At 39.8% G+C, this 9,774-nt stretch overlaps 1 pseudogene; it reads right to left on the bottom strand.

Annotated features, from left to right (window-relative positions):
* Nucleotides 1-958: 958 nt before the first annotated feature.
* Nucleotides 959-9,261, bottom strand: LOC142452200 (olfactory receptor 7A17-like; annotated as a pseudogene).
* Nucleotides 9,262-9,774: the final 513 nt, after the last annotated feature.

Raw genomic sequence — 9,774 nt, 5'->3', positions numbered from 1 at the left:
ACTGTATTTTCCAGGATCATTAAAACCACGAGTTTCAAATGTAATTATGTGAGATGCTGATCACATGGTAGAGAGAGATTCAGGGGCAAACGTGAGGCAGATGCTGTGGTGAAGATAATTTTGTGGTCAAGCATAGTTGGCAAGCACTGGGTTCTTTCGAAACAATAAAGACAAATTCTAATAGTATTATTGATGTAACGAAGGTATATGCATACCTTTGCTAAACAAGTTGAGGTGTATTAAGGTCTTGATACTAATGGTCTTCAACTTACAATTACAACAAAAATTCCTTTATCTGGTATGCAGAAGATTAATCATGTATAGGAAGTCAACAATTCCGTCTCCTTGATTCTACCATCTTTCAGATGATAGAAGAGGTATCAATGTGCTTAATTGGTCTGGTTTTCAGGGTGGTTCTGGAAGCCATTTCCAATACTTGAATATACCAACAGTGCTTGTCACCATTTAATAAGAGCAAGTTTACAAACTTTATGTTCAAAATGTTTAAGAAGATTTCAATGTAAATAACATAATCCAAGATAGGTTGAAAGTTTCATGCTAGATGTGATCACAAAAAAAAAAGTTTTCCAAAAGAGAAATCATTGAATTTATGTCTCAGTTTTTTTTGTTCAAAATAATAAGGAGCACTGCTCCTTTGTGATAATTGTACGCTGTTACTCTATCGCTAGTAATGAAAAGTCTGTTTCCTAATGAAACCTGCAGTCACCCAGAAAGAATAGCCCACTGAAGGGAAGATTTGGTTAAAGTGAATACATTTTTAACAAAATACACAAGAAGTAATTTCATATTATGTCTTTAAAATTAAGGAGGTTGAATTATGAACATAAGCACTTTTAGAATGAGGAAAGTATAATACAGATTTTTATTATTTTGAAATTTGTTTTTCACAAGTAGTTCTCTACACATGAGGATGTGTTTCTGTTATATAGGATGTGCCTCAGCTGAAAAGTTTTCTTAGGGCTTGCTTTATGTCTTTATTTCTAAGACTGTAGATAAAGAGATTCAGCATGGGTGTGGCTACAGTGTACATCACTGAGGTGACTGCAGTGGCCCTGGAGTTTTCAATAGCAGCAGGACTGAGATAAACACCCATAGCTGTGCCATAGAACAAGGAAACCACGGAGAGGTGAGACCCACAGGCGGAAAAGGCTTTATTCTTACCCCTAGCTGATGAAATTTTCATAATAGAGGACACAATCCTTGTGTAAGAGAAGAGGATCCTAGTGAGTGGAATGAAACCCAGAATTCCAAGTGCTAAATACATGACTATGTCATTGAGGAATGTGTCAGAACAAGCAAGTTGGATGACCTGATTAAGTTCACAGAAAAAATGGGAGATTTCCAACTCTGTACAAAAAGACAGTCGCAAAACCATTAGACCATTTAATGCAGAGTTCAGAAATGACAATACCCAGGAGGTCAGAAGCAGGAGGCCACAGAATCTTGGGTTCATGATGACCGTATAGTGCAGTGGGTGACAGATGGCCACAAACCGGTCATAGGCCATCACTGTCAATAGGAAGTTGTCTAAGGCCGCAAAAAACAAGAAAAATGCATCTGCGTGATGCAGTGTTCATATGTAATTACTTTTGTCTGCATCTGGATGTTCATCAGCATCTTTGGGATAGTGGTGGAGGTGAAACAGATGTCAGCAAAGGAAAGGTTGGAGAGGAAGAAGTACATGGGCATGTGGAGGTGGGAGTCTGTGGTGATGGCCAGGATGATGAGCAGGTTCCCAGTGAAGGTGAGCAGGTACATGGAGAGGAACAGTCCAAAGAGGAGGGGCTGCAGCTCTGCCTCTTCTGAAAGCCCCAGAAGGATGAATTCTGGAATCTGAGTGTGGTTTCCTGGTTCCATGTAGCTGATGAAACTACTGGGAAAGAGAAAAGAGCATTGCAAACTCTTTTATAAGCTGTCAACGACAGTTTAAGGGATATACTGTCATATATATTTTAAAAAGTTGGTTAATTAATCCCTGTTCATATATGTATATCTTTTATTCTTGAATCTCATATTCTCAATATTCACCTTGATGCTGAAACTGTCTAGCTATCCTTTCTTCTAACACCATCTTTTCCTTAAAACATTATATTTCTCTACAAATTCCTTAAGATTTTGATCATTCAACAAATGTGTTTGACCAAATATTTTAGGCCAAGTTTTCTTGAAAGTTTTGGGAACTTCAGTGAAAAAATATTCTTACCCTTATTTGATATGAACAAAATTCAGAGGGTGATGCAGGAAGGAGGAATAAAAACAGGAAACACAAGGAAGCAGTGGGAAAAGCTATGGAACATCGGGGAATTTCAATGGATGAGTTAAATCAGAATGTATATAATTTCTTGAATGCTTGTCACATCTGTAAAGCACGTAATTTACCATGAGATGTAAGCCAGTTGTAGAGTAAAAAGAAATACTTCCTAGTATAATCACTTGTGATACAGAGGCTTACAGCAGAAACCTGAATGCAGGTAGGATGCTAGTCATGAGAACACGTTGTACAGAGACAGCGCCTGTGCTCCCCCTGACACACGACTATTCCTCACCCCTCTGACACCACGGTGGATGGTGTAAGTGAGGTGCAAAAAAGGAATCTAGACTGAAGTTGCAGTTAAACGTGATGGGAATATGAGATCAGGTGGTTATGAGGTTGTAAAAGACTCCAAGATAAAGAACTCAAACATCGTTTATTATTATTATATGTATTATAATAACACACCACATCACACCATATCCTATTGTATTATATTGTGCTACTAGGTGGTGCAAATGAGCAGGCACTTGACTACTTGCTAAGAGTTTGCCATTTACAATCAAGAGCGGGAATCTTCAGGTAAGCCTGGTGATCCGCTTCCCAAAGGCCACAGCCTTGAAAATCCCAAAGCCCAGTTCTACTCTGCACATGTGGGTTCATCCAGAGTTGGAGTTGTCTTGGTGACAGCTGACAACATCAACATTGTTATGTTATATAATGTAGTGTTATTTGTATATACTAATATAATATACATAAATGGTATATAATTCAGCCTTCTACAAATGTTACTCTTCCCTCAATGTCTGTGTGGTATAGTATTTCCCTTTTTGGACTGTAGGTGGCAGCTTAAGGTGTCTGCTCAACATGTATCTCATTTACTAATAACTACTCCTGCTCTCTCCATATTGATCTATGATGATGTATTATGGAGGCTGGGCCAATAAAACAACAAAAGGGTCAGTGTCGCTTTCCTGTGAGAACTGAGTTGAGTCAATAATCCAAAATCAGGTCTTTGGGTATTTCAAAGACCAGTAAACACCTGTGCAGAGATTTTATTTGTGACCCTCTTCTGCCATGTGATAGAAAATCAGTCTACTGAGAGGAAAGAAGGAAGGAAGGAAGGAAGGAAGGAGACAACAGGGAATCAAAGGGGATTATTACAAACTATTTAAGGAGCAGAGAAAGAAGGTTATATTACCTAGTTAGTTCTAAGCCCCACAATACCCAGGAAAATATAAATAGTGGAATTACCCAGCTAGATAAATGTTTTTAATATATATGATTTAAATGACTTTCTATGCTCACATTATAAATATAATATTAGTAATCAATTGAAATATTCATATAAAGAAAAATTCAGTGCATTAAGGGTTATTTTGATATTAAACACAGTGATTGTTTAACATGCTAATGAAATTCTAATGGATTCTACAAGCTTTAAAAAATTAGTAATGACCCCAGTCACTATCTCTTTTGATAGCCGGGCACCATCAGCTTTCTTCACCACATTTACTTGTTCACACACTTTGGCTCCAGCCGTTGTGTCGGGAGAGTGAGCATCATAGAGTTCCAATTTAATAAAAGAAGGTATTCATGCATAGAGGGAGTGTTTGAGTAGAGGCCCAAGGTCCTTCCGCCACCTTAATACTTGACCTATAAATATCGACACAAAGATCTATTTCCCCAACCTCCTATATATATATGCATGTACATGTCTTTGTCTAGACCTCCATGAATGCCCTTTGACTCCTAGCTCTTTCCTCCATCTCCCTTGACCTTCCTCCTGCCCTACTACCATGCTTCATCGCCCCCTGGGCTAGAGTATACCTCTTCTCTAAGCAACCTTACCCTTGATCATTTCCCATCAGGCCTGCCACTCCCCCTTCTCTACCCTTTGGGGTCCCATGTTTTTCCCTTGTCCCTGGGTTTGTTAACACCACTTCCTTACCCCCCCTACCCCCCACCCCAAGTCCCCCCGGAACTGTCGGTCCCGTTGTTTTTCATCCAGATAGTTCATCCAGCCTGTCCTATTCAGACAGACCTGTGGGGTCACTAACATGCACGAAAACTAGACAGAGGAACACAAAGCGACAGTATACAACCAGACAACAATACAACCAAAACAAACCACTGAAAAAGAACAGAACAAAACAGTTCCCAAGAGAAAAGCTTGTAGTTAGTTCAGGGATCTTTGCTGGCCCTTAGGAGCATTTTCCAGTCCAGTCTGTTGGGGCACCACGCCCTGGCCCCAAAGTCCGCTTTCAGCATTCCCTGGGGACCTTGCCACTCCATTCCCTTGCTGTTCCGCTGCACTCCCCCAGTGCATTGCCTCGGTGTGGTGGGATCAGGTCAGGTGCAATTCCCACACTGTGTCTCCGGTGCTGTCCCCTGTATCGCCCTTAGTCACTGAGGGGCATCATGTCTCATAGTAGGGCCAGCCATGTTGTTCTCTCTGTGGACTGACTGCTCTACTCAGGAACATCATCATCACGGCCTGGTGGGCCAGGCTGTGCTCCACTCTCTCCTCCTGCCCCTTCATCTGCTCCCGTGTGCTCTGATCAAATATGTCCACCTCCCATAGCTGCAGGGTCAATGTCGTCCTTTGGAACAAGTTCTTTTCGGGGGAGGGGCAGGAATCCACTTAATTTATGGTGCTGGGGCCAGCCTCCCAGACCTCTCCACCGGTTCCGTCCTCCACGCCGGGATATTGCATTCACACCTTGCGACACTGGATTGAAGTCTGGTCCCACTTTCCCTGTGGAGATATAAACCATACCCTCCCCTTGGGTGGATTAATGCCCCATTTCTGTCATGCTGATTGTACTTACCTCAGGGGACTCATGTTGTACCTGTCCCTTTGGGTCTGGCTTACCTCGCTTAACATAATTCCTTCCAGCTCTTCCCATGAAATAACGTGTTTCATGTGCTCATCGGTGCTTTTTAGTGCTGCATAATACTCCATTGTGTGTATGTGCCAAAGTTTGCTAATCCACTCGTCTATCGATGGAAACTTAGGCTGTTTCCAAGTCTTTGCTATTGTGAATTGTGCCGCAATAAACATTGGAGCGCATATGACTGGTCGTGTTTTATTTGCTGCTTCAACCGGGTATATGCTTAAAGGCTTGAAGATAAACAAGCGGCCATCTAGCTCAGAAGCAACAAAGTCCACATGGAAGAACACACCAGCCTGTGTGATCGAGTGGTCCCAAAGGGATCAGTTACCAGGCATCAAAGAACAAAAAATCATATCATTGACTGCACACCTCCATGATAGGATCGCTGAAGACAAATGGGTGCACAAGCAAATGTGGTGAAGAAAGCTGATGGTGCCCGGCTATCAAAAGAGATAGTGTCTGGGGTCTTAAAGGCTTGAAGGTGAACAAGCGGCCATCTCGCTCAGAAACAAATAAGCCCACATGGAAGAAGCACACCGGCCAGTGCGATCATGAGGTACCCAAGGGACCAGATATAAGGCATCATGCAAAAAAAAAAAAAAGATATGTGTGTGTATGTATGTGTATATATGTGTATATGTATATATGTATGTGTATATATATTATATTAAATGAAGGGGGAAGTGCAGAGTGGAGACCCAAGGCCCAAGTGTCGGCCAATGGAGATCCCCTCATAGAGGGGCTTAGGAGAGGAGATGGGTTAACTAGGCTGTGAGGTAGTATTGATGAAGAACACAGCTTGCCCCCAGATCCTGGATGCTTCCTCCCCCCAACTACCATGATCCGAATTCTAACTTGCAGGGCTGGATAGGACAGAGGCTGTACACTGGTACATATGAGGGTTGGAGGTACAGGGAATCCAGGGTGGATGATACCTTCAGGACCAAGGGTGTGAGGGACGATGCTGGGAGAGTGGAGGGTGAGTGGGTTGGAAAGGGGGAACTGATTACAAGGATCCACATGTGACCTCTTCCCTGGGAGAGGGACAGCAGAGAAGGGGGGAAGGGAGACCCCGAATAGGGCAATATATGACAAAATAACGAGGTATGAATTACCAAGGGCATATGAGGGAGGGGGGAAAGGGGAGGGAGGGGCGGGGGGGAAAAGAGGACCTGATGCAAAGGGCTTAAGTGGAGAGCAAATGCCTTGAGAATGATTGGGGCAGGGAATGTATGGATGTGCTTTATACAATTGATGTACGTATATGTATGGATTGTGGTAAGAGTTGTTGGAGTCCCTAATAAAATGTAAAAGAAGAAAAGAGAAAAAAAAATGATTAGGGCAAAGACTGTACAGATGTGCTTTATACAATTGATGTATGTATATGTATGAACTGTGTAAAGAATTGTATCAGCCCCAATAAATTGTTAAAAAAAAAAATTAGTAATGATATAAATGCTCTACAATCTTTTTCAGAAAGCAAGAGCAGAGGGAATATTTCCTAATTCATTCTGTGAAACCAGCAGTTTCCTAATATCATATCAAAGAGTCCTAGTGGGATAGTGGATTATCATTAAGCTGAAACAGCAAGATCATCAGTTGGAAATCACCAGCCACTGCATGGGAGAAAGATGAGGCTTTCTACTCCATCAATAGTAAAAGTCTGGGAAACTCATGGGGACAGTTATACTCTGTCTCATTGGGTCTCTATGAGTCAGAATAGATTTGAAGTCAGTGAGTAATATCAAAACCAAGTACAAACATACAACAAAGCAAGACCAGCACTCACTATTACTCATGACAACAAATGCAAAAATCTTCAACAAAATACTAACAAATTGAATCCAACAATGTATGACAAGAATAATGTAACTAAATGGCATTTACTCCAGCAATGGGAGAGTGGTTCAAAATTTGAAAATCAGTTTATGTAATATCCTATATCAACTAGCCAAAGAAAAAGATGAAATATAGAAAAAATAAACATTGACTAAAGATAAAAGTCAAATCTCAATAGGGTTTTGATAGCATTGAAAGTATTACTTACATTTTAATTTTCTCCCCCCCAAATTGAGAAATGTTTTAAAACTTGGCTTGCTAGAGTACATCTGTGAAACTTATCACTAGAGTCATGGTTAATGGTGAAAATTTAGATTTTTTTCCATTTGGATTCATAACAGGGGAAGGATATCCTCTCTTAACACTCTTATTTCAGTGCAAGTCCTAAGAAACACAATAATGCAAATGTTACATACACAAACCACACAGACTGGGAAGGAGGAAATGAAGCTGTCTCTGTTCACAGAAGACATCACTGTCTATGTAGAAAACCCGAAGAAACAGCCACAAATAGAATAATACTAAAAGTAATAAGGAGAGCAAAATGATAGCTTTCAAAATAAAGATATAACCACCAATAAATTTCCACATAACAATAATGAACAGTAACATACCAAAATGAAATTCTGCAGCCATGGCAAAAACAGATCAAATGGCAGACAAAACCAATAGTCTAAAAGCTACATAATACCGATGAGAGAAATGAAAGGGCCAAATACATAGACATTCTTTGTTCATGAATTGGAAGAATTAGCAATACTGTGAAATGTGAAATCTTCCTAACTAGATCCATATACTTAGTGCACTTTTACTCAAGATCTAAGCCAGTTTATACCTACTGAAAAATGATAGATGAAGTTGATACTTAGCACTTGTGGTCTTCACCCCAAACAAAGAAAACAAAAATAAAAAATTTTAAACTCCACAACTCTAATCGCCTCATGACACATCAGACAAATACCAAGTGAGAGACATTTTACAAAATAGTTCACACGTCAACACTTGCATGGTCATCAAACAAGGACAAATATCAGGGAACCTGTCATAGCCACAGAAGTTCACAGAAGGATGACAAATAAATGCAGGATTCTGGATAGAGATGAAAATAGGCATCTAAGTGACAGGTTTATGAGAAGTGTCTTTACTGAATTTGTCATTTTTCTATTAAAAAACAAACAAACCTTTGATCTCTAGAGCTTCACCCCATGCTGTGTGGCATGTCACAAAGAACATAAGAAAATACAAAATCAAGAGTCAAGAGATTTACCAACAATGACAAAATACAACAGAGATAAATCCAAATATGAAAATAATAGAAAATATTAAAAAAAACTCTAGCAACCAGATCGAACACAAAGTAGAGAGACCAAGTGACAAGCTTTTAACCATTGAAGTCAAATTTATCATTTTCATCTACTATAGTCATCTCTACAATACTTTGTTGGATAACCAAGTTATTGATATATCTCAATCATGGTCAGGAACAATAACTAGAATGAGAGTTCCTGCTGGGGATGCAGGGGACCAAGATGGGGGCAGGGGAAAGGGATTAGAGGGAGCTGAGATCAAGAAGTACAAGAAGGAAAAAAATGTTTTGAAACTGATAATGTACAACATAGCTTGATATGATTAACTATGGAATGGTATGATGTTTGGAGTGGGTCTTAACACAATTGTTTAAAAGAAAGAAAATACATTATGATAAATTAGTATTAGTATTTCTGTTGAAAGAGTAAAGTTAAGTAAAATTTTAAAAATTAGTCATATGCAAATATCTTGAAAACCAGTAGCTGTGAACGTTACCCAGAGATTGATACCTGCATTGGACTAGAAAAATCACAGCTTTAACTTGCATATTCTGCATCTCTTAAACCAAAATTCAAATGCCAGTTTTATAGAGGAGGGTGAAATATAAATAACATTTTTAAATTAAAAATAAATAAATAAAAATTAATTTAAAATGTCAAGCTGCCTCATATTACTCAGTCAATTTTTGGATGTAGTATAACTCAAAACCTCACAAATTCATCTCCCACTTCTACTATGCTTTTTCCACTCTTCATCTGTCTACGGTTTTCACAGGAGAAGTTCTGCTCTACACATGGACCAGAGCATTGTCTCCAAAGGCAAGTCTGACTGAAGACATACTCTTTTACTAACTCTGCCTTGACTCTCCACTAGTTCAGAGTTGTCCTTCCTTAGGCAAAATATAAAACTGTGTTACATGGCTGCTGTCTACCTGTCCACACTCATGCTTCCCTTGCCATTCCCTGCTTTCATTGTCAACAGTTATTAATGTTACTCCCCTCCTGTGTCCACCTTCAAAGCTCAGTGGGACCATCATCTCTGTGTGAAGCCTTCACTAAAAGTCCACAGGAAGGGCAACAACAATATGATCCATTTCAGTAGGATTGCAGAGCCAGGATAAGCATGCACTTACCTTCTGCTAGGTAGAATGTAAGATACTTGGAAGAAGTGAAAACATCTACTCATTTCTTTGGGTCTAGACTATAATTTAATGCTATATAAGAGTTTTGTGAGTTACAGTGTGAACAAATAGTTGAATGAGGTTAACAGACATGTTAATGTAGTGAAGCAAGGAAGGCAGTTGAGAGAAGGAGGTTGCAGGAATGAGAGCCAGCACCAGGGAAGACAGATCAGAGAAAGAAGACTTTATCCTATAGCCAGAATCAGGGACCTTAACTTAGCATACTTTATGCTTGCTTTTATTTGTTATACCTGTTGATATACGTACAGATACTACCA

Source organism: Tenrec ecaudatus, chromosome 1 (assembly GCF_050624435.1).
Source record: "Tenrec ecaudatus isolate mTenEca1 chromosome 1, mTenEca1.hap1, whole genome shotgun sequence".
NCBI lineage: Eukaryota > Metazoa > Chordata > Mammalia > Afrosoricida > Tenrecidae > Tenrec > Tenrec ecaudatus.
Note: the sequence above shows the minus strand (reverse complement) of the source record. Positions and strands in the feature narration are given on the sequence as shown.